The sequence below is a fragment of the Corylus avellana genome, chromosome 4 (genome assembly GCF_965113065.1).
Source record: "Corylus avellana chromosome 4, dhCorAvel1.hap1.2, whole genome shotgun sequence".
Classification (NCBI taxonomy): Eukaryota; Viridiplantae; Streptophyta; class Magnoliopsida; order Fagales; family Betulaceae; genus Corylus; species Corylus avellana.
The window spans coordinates 6,813,568-6,824,762 of NC_142493.1; the positions used below are offsets into that span (position 1 = coordinate 6,813,568).

General features: G+C 34.9%; 1 pseudogene; it reads left to right on the forward strand.

Annotated features, from left to right (window-relative positions):
• The first annotated feature begins 8,249 nt into the window (after positions 1 to 8,249).
• Positions 8,250 to 10,309, forward strand: LOC148586213 (L-type lectin-domain containing receptor kinase IX.1 pseudogene; annotated as a pseudogene).
• Positions 10,310 to 11,195: the final 886 nt, after the last annotated feature.

Here is an 11,195-nt window from a genome sequence, read left to right on the forward strand (position 1 = left end):
ATATTTATAAATATAAACTAATATATATATATATATATATATATATATATATATATATATTTAATTTTATATTTATTTCCTGACGTGCCAGGTGTCGCACGTCAGAAATTTCTGACGTGCGACACCTGGCACGTCAGAAAATTTCTTATATATATATTTATATATATAAAATATAAAATTATATATATAATATATATATATATATATATATATATATATATATATATATATATTATATATAAATATATATATATAATTTTCTGACGTGCCAAGTGTCGCACGTCAGAAATTTCTGACGTGCGACACTTGGCACGTCAGGAAATTACCTCGATTGGCCCCCTTTAGGCGGGATTTTGAACTTCTTTCCCTCTTTTTATTTCCCCCCTCAACTTTTTCCCACTTATTATTTTTTACCTCTTCATTTTTTTTTCCCAGCACATTCTCTCTCCTGTCTCAATCTCCCTGCAGCACATTTTTTTTTCCCAGCTGCTTCTCTGCAGTCTGCACGGCACCTCTGGAGGATGAAGAGAAACAAAAGGTGAAGGGGAAAAATTGAGAAGCATGCAGCAGATCGAAGAAAAAGAAAAGGAGAAGAGAAGAAGAAGAAGAAAAAAAAAGAAAAAAAAAAAAAAAGGAGAAGAGAAGAAGAAGAAGAAGAAGAGGAGAAGATCGATTTTGAAGATTTTCAGGGTTTTTCAGATTGATTTTTTGAAGAGAGAGAGAGAAAAATGAGAGCTGGAGAAAATTTTCTCCAGCTCTCACCATGGTGCAGATCAGATCGATCTGAGTTTCTCGATCGAGAAACACAGATCTGCACGTACGGCAGCGTGAGGGAGCTGCCGTGCGTGAAGAGGAATTCAAAAGAAAAAAAAAATAATAATTTAATTAATTAATAATTAAAAATTCCAGAAAAAAAAAATTAAAAAAAAAAAGTATTTAATTTTTATTTAATTTTTTAATTTTCTGACGTGTGTCAGAATTACCACGTCAGAAAATTTTCTGACGTGGATGACACGTCAGAAAAATTCTGACGTGGCAAAAATGCAACGTCAGAAAAATTTTCTGACGTGTGAGTGGGTAACACGTCAGAATTTTCTGACGTGTTGCCTAGTCACACGTCAGGAAATTTTTTTTCCTGACACCTATGTTTCTGACACTCGACACGCGTCAGAAACGACCCGTCAGAAAAATTTTCTGACGTGTCGAACACTAGAACACGTCAGAAAACGCCTGTCATTAAAAAATGGTTTTTTTGTAATGTGGGGAGGATAATGTGCAAAAACTGTGAAGAAACTATTCCAAAAAAATTTGTCAACATCATATTTGATGTGAAATTACAGAGGATAAAACCTTTTTATTAGTAAACAACTGGGTTACGATCTTAAGTAAAATTATATAAGTTTATACAAGCTTATTTAAATTGAGCCGAATTTATACGAATATATATCGTTTAATATTCGAACATATTATTGTGTTTACGAACAACTCATTTATTATTGAACCAAGACCAAATTGAGTTTAACCATGCTGAGTACACGAGCAACTAGGGTAATTTTACACCCCTAGTTGTAATGCAAGCCAAATTGAGCTGAACTTTAAGATTCCAGGACTAGCTCGTTTATGAGATATTTGAGCCGAACAATAAAATGTGTGTTCGATCTCGACTTGTTGGATGAATACCATTCTAAGTGTCTAGCCGCTGCCCGTTTTCCTCTTTCCCGGTGCACCTACCATGTCCCTTACTACCATTTTTTTTTTTTCACTGAAAAATTATCGATCTTTTACAACCCTTTTCTTGGCTTATAAGCCAACCATCCATCGGATCAAGCCAATTATATTTTAGCCCATTTCTAGGTTTTTTTTTTTTTTTTTTTTTTTTTTAAATTGGCACTGTGTTGACTGTACTTCGATGACTGTTAAGGGCTCCCTACCCTTGTATTTTATTTCCTTGTTTTAATGTTGTTTTATTCTTTGTTTTCATGTATTTATCATATTAATAACTTACATAAAAAAATTATATTATAGTGTTATTCCAACATATCATATTAATTATACTCACACATTATTGCCGAATATTAGGAATAAAAATGCATATTTGGTAAAGAGTTTTGTCATGTATTTTTTGTTTGAATATCAATAAAAAAATTATTAATGTGATATAACTATGAAAATATAATTTAATTTTTGTGATAGAAAAGTTAAAAAAGTAATTTAATAATATAATCTTCAAGAATCCACCGTACTAGTCATGAACATGACATTCAACGTCAACACAAAAAAGTTGGTCTGTCCCACTCCACACGCCTGGGATAGACCAATCTTTTCATATTGAAGTTTCAACCTTCGCTCCCAGTCTACACGCCTGTTCCCTCAATCTTTCATATTGAAGTTTTGCGAGTCATGAACATTGTTTTCATAAGCATTATTTGATCTCCAATGAGTTCTCGAAAAAAGAAAAGAAATTTGATGATTTTAGTGTATTTAAGAAGCGATTTCTCAACAATTAAATGCATTATTTAACTAATTTATTGTGTGTATTGTAAGATTGACTATGAACTTTTCTGCATTTCTTTGATGCCCAAATTGATATGGGTGTGGAACATATATACACGCCCAAATGAAAGTGGTGTCTCATTCTAATAAGTAATGATGGACACAAGGCCGAAAGTATTTCTTCCAAGTCTCATACAACTTTTATGTAAATTTACAAAATTTTGAACATACACACCCAAAAATTGCGAACAGAGGACTATTTCAGAAAATGTTTTGTACGTGCATGCTACACACAGACAATTCCATTATCTGAAACAGAAGATTGTGCATGCTACAAAATGGGGCAAAAAAATTTTGAGCACACTGTTTAGATTCATAGGCAACATCAATCATGCACATGATCAGAACAAGGGTACACAAACGAGGATGATGGGTGACTTCTAGATGCCAAAAACTAACAAAAGATTAAACACATATGCACTTCAAACTTACAATATCAATTTTGTTTCTTTTTTTTTTTTTTTGGTCCACTTTTGTAGTTTTAGTTTGTTAAAGAGTTAGTTTTAGGTTTCAATTATGGGTCTAAAGATTGGGCGGAACTGGACTGTCGTTTTGGGAAGGGACGAACTGGAGTGTTCCTAATGAAGAAGACGAGTACTTTAATGCTAGACGGAAGTCTCATATAGTTGTCGTGCAAGGGGTTTTTTTTTTTTAAAGCAAAACGACAATATTTAGTGGGCTTTTTTTTTTTAATTTGATTTTTTTTTCCTAAAAGGGTATTTTAGTAACTTTATACCTCAACAAAAAGACGTCGTTTTTACTTTTCCATCCATTTTGACGGTGCTGACTAACGGAGTGACCAAATTGCAACTTGTTGGTAGTTTGGGGGTTACTTTATTATATTTTAAACATTATGGAGCTAAATTATAAATGACTGATAGTTTGAGCGGTCATTTTATATTTTTCCCTAAAAAAAAATATTTATAATTTTCAGTACTATACACCAAACACCAATAAATATTTTCAAAGGGAAATGTTTTCTTGAAAAATAATTTTCTTAAAAATATTCTCAAACAAAAAATATTTTCTTCAAAACAAGCGAAGCATAAATACTTTCTCTAGTCCTAACTCCTAAGAAAGATCAATGCTTAACAAGCTAAGGACGAATGCGTTACTGCCATATCTATAGCTATTTGCATTTGCCATTGAAAAATTTACACTAACCAAATTTAAAATTATTTTTGGAAACATGCATTAAATTGTTTCCAGATTTTAGTTTTTTTCGGTGTTCTTCATTTTCATGACTTGTTTTAGTTTTTAAAACTGTTTGCCAAATGCACATCAACAGTATTATAGAAACGTAGTTTGCAGTTTTTCTGTTTCCAAAAAAAATTGGTAGCATTTCTCTTTGCCATTTGCACCATTTTATTACCATCTTGGTAGGTATATATGGCCTATATCCATCCTAAAAGAATAGATCTTTTCTCTAAATTGGATCGTAAGAAAATTTTTCTATTCTAGTATTGAAAAGTGTCACGTACATGAGACAACATGTGTTTTTTTTTTTTTTTTTTTTTTTCTTAATATTATTATTATTATTATATGTACTTCTCATATATTTTTTTACTACCATTAATTAAAACATTATGCGATGATTATAGGCCAGCTGTGAGCATACATAAGCTAGGTCCATTTGGCATTGGTGTGTTGTTACTATTTCGTTCCAAGTTACTATAGCAAAAATTGATTAATGTGAATATATATATATGAAAAAAAAAAAAAATTATTTTGTAGTGATTTTTTTATTTGAATAGTAATAAAAAAGAATTCATATGATGCAACAAATAAGAATATTGAGAGTTAAATTTTTTTTTTGATAAATAGTGATTGAATGTAATTGGCCAACCGTGCTGTGAGACTTCGAGCTAGTGCTTAGGAGAAGTATATAATTTCCGAAACTCATATGGAAATAATTATAAATGTGCCTTTGAACAGCATTATTTCCGGATCAATTTCGGAAATCATTCTAGTCCGTAGTGCTGCTCGAGATTTCCCAGTCAACGGAGGATCTTCACCACCAAACCAGTCGCCCACGTGAGAGTTGAAGAGACAATTACTTCATTGTGGATGTCCCTCAAATTATTGATAGAGTCAATGCTCCATTTAAACTATATATCAAAATTTGTAACTATCTCTAAGGCAATAGAAAGGCAAATAATCTTAAAATTTTTAAGAACGGAAAAATTTTCTTATAAATTAACAAATTAAAAATTAAAATTTAAAAACTAAAAATTAAACAAAAAAGAAGTGAGCAACTATCTTTAGTTGGTTGAGGGGTGGCCGAACCACTTTCAAATGGCCAAGGAATTATTCGGCAGCCCTCTTCGACTATATCTGGATGGCCAATCCACCTTATGGCCATTGACAGTAATTCAGCCACTTCTTAATTTTTATTTTTCAGTTGATCGGGACAGCCACAAAACATCTCAAATAACAACGAGAGTGGCTCACTCTAAAAAAAAACATATGGCCAAGAGAGTGCCCAATCCACTCCTTACTTATTTGAGGTATTGCAGCTACATGGTAAATGTCATAGGCCCATAGTAAAGGCGCGTCTGTAAGAAAACATAATAATAAATAAAAAGTTTATCAAATATACAAAATATTTGATAACGTGACGTGAAGCAAAGGACTTGGAAATTTGATCAAAAAAGCCCTGCTACACAATGGATAATGACTTTAGAATTTCTGTAGCTGGACATTTCAATATGAACTACTTTTCAACAAAGAGTGGCGTGCTTCTTGGTTTGGAAAAAATATGGTTGGCCGAATCACTTCAAATGAATATGATGGTGGAAATATGGCGAAGAAAAAATGGTTGAAGGTAACTCAGCTACATGTTAGGCACTTAAATTGCCACGTGCTTAGAGATAATGAGACGCTTTAAAAATAAAAAATAAAAAACTTATGAAATGCACGCAATAACTTTCTTATCGTGAAACACAAGGCATGGAAATGAGATCAAAAAAGGCCCACTTCAAGGGATTAGACTTTGGACATTTCAATATGAACAACTTTTGAGCAAAGATTGACGTGTTACTTGGTTTGAAAAAAAATGGAGACTTACTTGTCGGTCATAAATGCATTGTATTTGAGTGCGAAAATCTATATCTATCACATCGCAACTTGCTTCTAAATTTGTGGAGACTTACTTATCAATCATAAATGCATTGAATTTGAGTGAAGAACTACATGATCTATTTCTAGCTTTTATATATATATATCGTTTATATCGTTTCTCTTTAAAAATACGTAATTGAAATAGTCCCATGTCAAATGAAGTACTACATGATACCGATGAGGCCGGCCATGTTGTCAAGCCACGCTTTCATTATAAGCTATATATCACATCATCCTTTCATGCCACGTTGTCATGGAGAGAAGTTTCAAAAACCCACTAATTAGTGGTGTTTGATAACCCTTTTTAAGATTTTTTTTTTTTTTTTTAAATGGCTGAATTTTTTTTTTATGTGATATAAAAATGAAATGAGGTTTGAATTTATTTTGCTAATGATTTGTGAAGAAGGCATACTCTTCTTCTTTCTTTTTTTTCTCCACAATTATAGGTGACTTTTTAAAAACATTATTAAATTTTGGATAAATTTTTATTAGATTTTAATCTAATGGAGATTTTAAAAGCCAATATTAATGTTGAAAAATGAGTAAAAGAGTGAGAGTGTGTGTAGTATTACTAATAAAAAAACTTAAAAAATTTAAGTTGTTTGTTAATATTTTAAGCATTTTTAATAAATAAAAAATAGATGAAAACCCTCTAATTTTTTAATAGTCTCGTGTATATATAGGTAAAGTGGCTCGTAATTCCATAGATACTCTAATGCAACAAGATTTGAATCTCTTGATGGTGTCGGCATGGGGGAAACTACTAAAGGGGTTTGGGGGCTTCAGTTCCCAAACTTCAAAATTAGGGGTGAAATAGCGGTTGCGGTTAGCGGTTAGTGGCTAAAACCGCTAACCGCAACCGCCTAGGCGGTTAGTAAATTTTACTAACCGCCTCCGCTAACCGGGTAGCGGTTAACCGCCTAGGCGGTTAACCGCCCGGTTAGCGGTTAACCGCTTTGGAATAACCGCTTTTTTTCTAACCGCTTTTTTGGGCTTTTTTGGGCTTTTTTCTTTGGACCGATTTTGGGCCGGGTTTGGGCCGGTTTTGGGCTCACTTTAAACATTTTTTTTTCTCATTTTAAACTTTTTTTTTTCCCTTTCCATGGCCATTTTCGCATTAAAAATTTCTATATACCAAAATCTTGTTGGCCACCTTCTACAAATCTACAAATCTACACATCATATAATATACAAATAAAATTACAACAAAATCATCACTTCACTTGTAGTCTTATACATAAACTCACAAGCAAGTTCATAAACTCACACATAGAAATAAAATAAAACACAAACAAATTCATAAACTCACAGGCAACCAAAAAAACCAACATATATGGTTAAACTTGAAGCTTGAGGCTTATTTCAATCAACCAAAAAAAGTTCATAAACTCACAACTTATTGTTATTATATATATATAATATATAAATATATATTATATTTAAAAAAAAGCGGTTAGCGGGTAGCGGTTAGCGGTTAGCGGATTTCCAAAACCCACTAACCGCTAACCGCAACCGCCTAGGCGGTTAGCGGTGTTTACTAACCGCTTTCAAAGCGGTTAGGCGGTTAGGCGGTTAGCGGTTAACGGTTATAACGGTTAGCGGTTAGCGGTTGCGGTTAGGCGGTTTTAAATTTCACCCCTATTCAAAATGATTCTCATTTTTTTTAAAAAAAAAAAAAAAAAAAATTTCAATGTTTTTAAAATTAAATTTTTACATCATAATTTAAAAACAAAAAATCGTCTCGATACAGCAATTTTTGAATTGTAATCTCCAAAAGAGATTAAAATTCAATTGCTCTCATTTTCAATATATAGTACTATAATCTCCAAAAGAGATTTAGACTTTGAATGTGCATTAATAGTTGAAAATACCTTAGTGAATGACTTGTCAAGGCCTATGACATGTCGGTTTAAATAAGCCATGGGTTTTCCTCATCAAACAACACATAGGTTTGGTTCATAGTTAAAGAAATGTCAATTTAAATAAGCCATGAGCAAGTGTATGGATTTTTACAAGACATCTTTATTTTAATGCAACTCATGTGAATCTTTGTATATTGTCTTGCTTGCACGGTAGTTTTGATTTATTTAAGAGAAAAAGGTGAATCATAGGTTGAAGCTCGTATGGGGTGGCCGAAACCACCCCCAGCCCCTTGGGGGTGGTCCGGCCACTCCCAAATGCACCCGATCCTTTTTTTTTATTTTTTTGGCCAAGAGGGTGGCCAGACCACCCCCTTGGCCATGGGGGTGGTTTGACCACCCCCAGATCGGCCAGGGGGTGGCTCTTGGCCAAAAATGGGGTGATCCGGCCACCCCATTTTGGCCAAGGGGTGGCTGGAACCACCCCATCTTTCTCCTCATTTTTTTTTTTTTTTTTTTTTTAATATTTTGCTTTAATATTAAAAAATAATAATAATATGAAAAAGTCAATTTTTGCTGCAAATGTCAATTGGCACTGTAGCTGGAACAGTGCCGTTCCAGCTAGAGTGCCGGCCCGGGCAGATGGCAAACGAGGCCAACACTTACTCAGACCTTTCTCTTTTCAAAGAAGAAATTCAACAAACAGATTCATACCCAACCATGGCTTTCCATCCACAAAAGCTGCTTCTTCATCTTCTCCACTGGATGACAACTATTTTCCTCTTTCTCATAATCCCCTGCGCATCTCCGTTATCATTCAACTACAACGATTTCTCTAAAACCAACAACGAAGCTATAACAACGACCGGACTTGCTAAGATCTTAGGTTCACAGATCCGACTCACGCAAAATTTAGTGGACGACTGGGGTCGTGCCACGTATTCCGAAACCATGCATCTCTGGGAAAAGAATACAAGGATAATCGCCAACTTCACAACCAACTTCTCCTTTATCATTACTTCACAAGGTGCTGAAAATTATTCAGATGGGATAACCTTCTTTCTCGCAAGCCCCCATTTCCCAGAACCTGATCCAACAGATGGCGCTGGCATTGGCCTTGTGAGCACTAAACAGATGAACAACTCAAGTTTCATAGCTGCAAACAAATTCGTTGCCGTGGAATTTGATACTTTCCGGAATGAATGGGATCCGCCGGCGCCAGTTTTTGAGCACGTTGGTATCAATATCAACAACCTGACATCTCGGAACACGGCAAAATGGAATAGCGTTATCAAGGAGAACAGAACATACAATTCTACTATTAGTTACGATTCAAGCACACTAAATTTAAGTGTCAGCTTCACTGGATTCAGTAGTAATGATCACATCCCAATAGAGCAGCATCTTTCTTCTATAGTTGATTTGAGAGATTATTTACCAGAAAGGGTTGAATTTGGCTTCTCGGCTGGAACAGGACATCTTTCCGAGCTGCATATTCTTTGCTCCTGGTCTTTTGAATCGACAGATCCACAACCACAGCCAAGCAAGATAGGTTTGGTTGTGGGGCTGAGCGTGGGTGCATGCCTTTTAATTATGGGTTTGGGTTTGTTTTGGCTTATGAACAGGAAGAACAATCGGGATAGAGGGGGAGGAGATCAGGATTTAGCTTTTGATCTTTCCATGGACGATGAATTTGAACGCGGTACAGGACCAAAGAAATTCTCCTACAAAGAATTGGTTCGTGCAACCAATAACTTTGCAGAGGAAAACAAGCTTGGAGAAGGTGGATTCGGTGGGGTTTACAAAGGATTTTTAAGAGAAATGAATTTGTACGTTGCTGTCAAGAGGGTGTCAAGAGGGTCTAGACAGGGGATAAAGGAGTATGCATCTGAGGTGAAGAGTATTAGCCGACTGAGGCACAAGAATCTAGTGCAACTCATTGGTTGGTGTCATCAAAACAAAGATCTGCTACTCATTTATGAGTTCATGCCCAACGGCAGCTTGGATTCGCATCTTTTCAAAGGTAAGAGCTTGTTAACATGGGCGACGAGGTACAACATTGCTCAAGGTTTGGCATCGGCGTTGTTGTACTTGCATGAAGAATGGGAGCAATGTGTTCTGCATAGGGATATAAAGTCAAGCAACATCATGTTGGATTCAAGCTTCAACGCAAAGCTTGGGGATTTCGGTTTAGCGAGAATGGTTGAACATGCAAAGGGATCACAAACCACGGCTTTGGCCGGGACAATGGGCTATTTGGCGCCTGAATGTGTCATCTCTGGCAGAACTAGCAAGGAGTCAGATATATACAGTTTTGGAATTGTTACTTTGGAGATTGCCTGTGGAAGAAAAGCCATCGAAACCAAGGCTAAAGAAGACGAAATAAGTTTACTAGAGTGGGTTTGGGAGCTTTATGGAAGGGGAAAGCTTCTTGATGCAGCCGACGCCAAATTGTGTGGAGAGTTTGATGAGCAGCAAATGGAACGATTGATGATCGTGGGGCTATGGTGTGGTCACCCAGATTACAGTCTCCGGCCTTCGATAAGAAAAGCCCTCCATGTGCTTGATTTTGAAGCTCCATTACCCATTGATCTCGCACCAAAGATGCCTGTGCCAACCTATGTTGCCCCTTCAGGCAGGGCATCTACATCTTCAACTACTATATCTTCTACAGCATCTTCTTCCGCTTCCGCACTTCTATTCTCACAGCCGGTTAATTAAGGGGGTAAGAATTGCAAAATTGGTTTCTCGTACCATAAATAATTTAATTATGTGATTCTAAATTTGTATACTAACTAATGCTACAATTTTATTTATTCTGCTTATTAATGTACTAATAATGGGCGGGGTGAATATCTTATGTTGTTGTCACCTGGTATGTAACTATGTATGAATGAATACCAGGTGAGTCTTTGGTTCAAATCTTAACAAAAATAAAAAGATAAAATAAAAACAGTAAGGTGGCAGCGATGTGTGATCATCTTACCTAATCTACCTAACAAATTTGAAGATCATCAAAACATATCTGAAGCTAGCTTGGAAGTTGGTAGATCTACTTCAATCAGCATTTAAAAGCCTTCTGTTTCTTTGTCTTTTTTTCCTACCCAAAAGAAAAGAAGAGCCATGTGATTCGTAAAACTCCAAATTCCAATCAAAGTAATCAGTTTGTAGCCACTCCTTGTCTTTAATTGTATTGCCCGAGCTTACTTTTCCCTTAAACAATCCTATTCTGTCATCCATTACACCAAATTGGCAAAAAAGTTTGGAAAGAGGAAAATATATACCGAAAAAATTGTGGGCTTTTTCAACGATAAACTCGAAACAAAAAATATAATACAAGAAGTATAATAAAAAATAGTAAGAAATGGATGAAAAACGGAGACAATTTTCAACAATAAACTAAATTAAAAGAATAATATTATACACACTTTTACTTTTTCACTTTTTCACATTTATTTTCTCACATTTGTATGTGACTTTTAAGCTTAGAGAAATATGTGTGAGAAAGTGACACTACAAAAAAAACAAAGTTTACTAACGCTTGGAATATAGGCACTTTAATAAAACATCCCCTTATAGGGACGTATTATGGTATAAATGACACAAAATAAAATTAGCAACGCCTACGCAGAAAAATGTCCTCTTAATTCGGGACATTCCAAT